Source organism: Lutra lutra, chromosome 2, assembly GCF_902655055.1.
Source record: "Lutra lutra chromosome 2, mLutLut1.2, whole genome shotgun sequence".
Classification (NCBI taxonomy): domain Eukaryota; kingdom Metazoa; phylum Chordata; class Mammalia; order Carnivora; family Mustelidae; genus Lutra; species Lutra lutra.
Genome location: NC_062279.1, coordinates 148,737,344 through 148,742,192, shown reverse-complemented (window position 1 = coordinate 148,742,192; position 4,849 = coordinate 148,737,344).

The following is a 4,849-nucleotide window of genomic DNA, read 5'->3' as shown; positions in this document are numbered from 1 at the left end:
CCAACCTCACAGAAACGGAAGAGTAGAATGGTGGCTACCAGGGGTTGGGATGGGGGAACTGGGAAATACTGGTTAAGGATACAAATTCACTACTGGAAGATGAATAAGTTCTGGAGATCTAACACACAGCATAGTGATCATAGACAACATTACTATATTATAAATTTCAAAGTTATTTGGAGATTAGATCTTAATTGTTATAACCACAAAAAATAAATGATAATTATGTGACATGATAGAAGTGTCAGCTAAGGCCATGAGAGTAATTACATCACAATATATAAATGCATGAAATCAGTGTTGTACACTTTAAGCTTATAGGCTTTTACATGTCAATCATATCACAAGAGAAAAAGAAATAAATAGATATATAAATAAACTCTAGAATTGTGCAGCAAGGAGATTTATTTTTAAAAAAGCAATTTTAACTTCAGAAATTCAACAAACTAAAAGTTGATTATGAATTGCACTTAAGAGAGTCACCATATATATTTAGTGCCCAGAAACTCGGGACATTTTCATTTTCCCCTGTCCTCTCCAGCTGCATGGTCCATTCCCAAGGTAGCAGCCTAAAGACAGCACAGGAAAAGCCACATTTTTGTAGCTAGTAGATGTAGTCAGCAATGACTACAGATGAAGATGTAGTCAGCAATAACTACAGATGAAGATGTAGTCAGCAATGCAAAAGCCAAATTTTGTCAGGGGGAAGAAACTGCAAAAGATAACAGAGGAACTAGAGCTCCTGTAGAACAGGAGTGCAGAGGTGGAGAGCTCGGGATCCATTGACATCAGCTGCAGGTGAGGAAGGTCAGGGAACTTCTGACCTTTCCAGCCCTTTATTGGAATCCTCCAATGACAATCTGTAAATCTCGGAGAATATTCTACCACCCCCCCACCCCATGTACCCCATGTACAGGATTCATCACAGGTTCACTTCTTAGGCTCCTCCCACATTATTTTTGAGTCCTCCATTCACTTTGCAGGGTGCATTTTCTCACCATAAGCTCCAAACCCACATTTTTCTCTTTTCTCTAGCCTACTTTAGCTTTCCTTTCTCTAACTCAACTTTTCTCTAGCTTACTTACTAGCTTCAGAATAGAGTGTATAATGCATATAGCATACAAAGTATGTGTTAATCAAAACATGTGTCTACGTTATCAATAAGGCTTCCGGTCATTAGTAAGCTACTAGTGGTTGAATTTGGGGGGAGTCAAAAGTTATAAGTGGATTTTCAACTGCACAGGGCTTGTTGCACCTAAACCCTATGTGGTCCAAGGGTCAACTGAACTTTGGAATATTTGAACTTTGCAGTATCCGTATGAAGCAAGTCCCATCATTATCCATTTTTTACACAATGAAAATGGAACCTGAGTTTGTTAAATAAATTGCCCGAGGTCATAACTAGGAAGAGTTGAGACTGGATTTTAATTCAGGTAATATCTCAGCTTCTAGGTCCTCATTCTAAATTATCATGCTACAATGTATAAGGGAATGCTCTGGGAACATAGATAAAACACGACCCACTCTATTAGGTGATCACAGACTTCACAGACGAGCCACCATTTGAGCTCCGGATTTGGAGAATTACAACCTTACAGTCAAAAATTTTTGCACATAGTCAGCATCTGACACTAACCCCAAATTCTCAGTGCTGCTGAGCAGCAACTGCCAAAGCCATCGCACATCGACTCTCAGTCTGTGACCACCTTGCTCACTTATCTTTCTTTGCATGCACTGTTTAACTTCTGCTTTATCTGAATACGTTCCCGAGACTCCCTAATAAGAAACTCATGACACACCCTGCCTGAATGATTCAGCCTTCCAGCATCTCCTCCATTGCCTTGCTATCTCTTTTATAATTTGGTTTGTCATCTCTTACCAAATCCCTTTGGGTCAGGCACTGCTTGCAACTGGATGGAAAGAACCTTTGCTGTGAAGATGGATGTCCTGGGTTTGAATCTTAGCTCAGCCACCTGTCAGCTGCTTAATGAACATACCCCATCTATTTGAACCCCAGTGTCTTCACCTGTGTAGAGGGAATGACAATATTCTACTTATTCAATAAGAAAATATGTATGGTGTGTTATCCAGTATAGGACACACCCTGAGTCTTCAGAAACCTCATTTCTTTTCTCTTCAACATTTGCCTTCCCTGGAGTATGCACAGGGCTCGGAAAGGTGGATAAAAGATTTCTCAGACATTATCGCGATGATGCAGATGAGCTCAGTGTGACAAGAAAATAATGACAAAATAAACTTCCAGATGAGGGAAAAGATAGGGAGACTGTAGTATGTGCAATACTTTTTTCAGATCCTCATTGTGCAGCATCACTAGACCCCCACGATTGCAACTGAAGGCTTGTCTGACCTCTGCTGACACGCTGGGGGCGCACCCTGAGGTGTTTATCAACGGGGAATGAGAGAAACTGAAGGCTCACAAAGTATGAGACTGAGTTAATTTGGAGAGGATATAGATATCGCCAACACTCCTAAAAATCAGTGTGAGCCACCAGGAGGAGTGATAAAGGCCAATCTAACTAATGGCATAAACGCTACTCTTGGCACTGATTTTAGTAGCAGTAATAGTTGTTGTATGTTGTAAATGTTTAAGATAGTTTTTAAGACAGGTTTTGTGTCTTACTAGCTATTTGACCGTGGGCAAATTAATTCATTGCCCAGCCTCAGTTTCCTTGTCAGTAAAAAAGGAAAATGCAGCAGATGCCATTAATGACCACCCCCCCCCACACCTGCCACTTCGGCTCAGATTTTGCTTTTCACAAAGACCTACAGAGGCCACAACCACAAGTCCTGTCTGGGTCTTTTTCCTGGGCGAGGGGGTCCCTGGGCACAAGGCAGAGCAAACCCTGAGTACAGGAGAGTGACTGTCCCTGGCAGCCTCCTAGCCCAGCAATGGCTGGAGAAGGTCAGATAAGTCCATTCATGATCACCCCTTGGTTGAGATAACTCTGAAGCAATTTAACTGTATCCCAGAATTCTCCAACTGCATTCTCTAGTTCCCCACAGGGTTTACTTGCTTGATCACATACCATTTATTACTGCTTTCCTCTCCTTGCCTCACTTCCCCTCCCCCTTACTGGTACTTCCTGGGATTAACTTTTGAGCAGACTTAGGGTTTGCTTCTGGGTAAATGGGGACTGAAAACTTTTGTTAAAGACAAAACAAAACAAAGCAAAAAAATAAAAAAAATCACACCCATGATAAGTACTCAAAAATGGCAGACTAGTACTCATTAATTCATATCTAATGAGACAGATAACACCAAGTCATTGTATATCATTTGTAAAAGAAAAATGGTGTAGAAAATACTTGTTCATAAGTCCTCCATGAGAAGATCACCCGTGGGCATGCTTTTTACACATACAAATAATGTATCTTTTTTTTTTACCATCAAATTACATGCATCCTTCCCTTGACAGTCGGTCCTGAGTGATTTCTTAATATTGTGTAATATTTTAAGACAGCATTTTAATTGCTGTGAAGCATTTTTTCATCTACAGGTATCATATTTTATTAATAGCATGCTGTTTTGTTGGATGTGTAGATTCTTCCCGCTTCCTAATTCTTTCATGGAACTTCTTTTATAAAAGTCCTGCGTGCATATTATTATTATTATTTTTTAAAAGATTTTATTTATTTATTTGACAGAGAGAGATCACAAGTAGACGGAGAGGCAGGCAGAGAGAGAGAGAGGGAGAGGGAAGCAGGCACCCTGCTGAGCAGAGAGCCCGATGCGGAACTCGATCCCAGGACCCTGAGATCATGACCCGAGCCGAAGGCAGCGGCTTAATCCACTGAGCCACCCAGGCGCCCCGCATATTATTATTTTAAGATAAGTTCCTAACTATTTAATAATGAATCTCTTAGTTTCTTGCAACGGGTTCTTCCAAAGAAATAAGACTTGACACCTTAAGGCATCCATCATATGAGGTGAATTAACCTCTCTCCCACACACATAGATGGCTGTTAACTGTGGAGAAGCTTTGGAAAAAAGCGAGAAAGAGGATTCCCAGTGGAGAAAAGCTTGTTCGAAGAATTTCAGATTTAAACTAATTATTTTAAAAGTCTGTTGATGCTGGAGTTCCTAGATGGAGCCATTTCGAGAATTTTGTTAACAGAATTTTTGGAAGTAATTTTTGTCATTTTTAAATTTAAAAAAATAAGGGAAGAAGATGGGTCAGTAGTTGCTGGGCTTTAGAGAGGGGGCACAGTGTAGAGACATGAGGGATCACAAAAGGGAGTTTTCCAGGTGATAGAACTCTTCTGAATTCTGACTTAAGTGTTGGTTAAACAAGTCTGTAAATGTGTTAAAATCCATTAACCATACATCAAACTAAGGCAACTTTGCTGTATGAAATTTTTTTAAAGAGGGAAAATAGGATATGTGGAATGATAAATGAAAAGAAGAAGAAATCCTGGAAGGGGTTTGTGCAGAAAGATAAAGGCACATGTTTTGCTGAAAGTTTAATGCTATAATTTAGACCATGATACATTTCAGATCTCCCACCTGACTCCTCAGATTTAAAGCCGGTGCTGGTTTGTATCATCATTTACAACCAAATAGAAATTACAATCACTTTTATAGAAGATTTCTCTAACAAACAAACTGTCCCAGTAAAAAGATCAATCTTTTTTGCCTTGATTATTTTCAACTGAGGATTTATTTACATTTTCCATATTCATTTGTTAAACTTTTCCCAATTTATACTTAGATTAAAATTTTAGCTAAATATTAAATCATACAGATATAGCCATCAAGAATTGCATAAAGAATTTCAGCATTATGTTAAAAATATGAAAACATCAGTAGAAATTTTAATGTTACCATAAT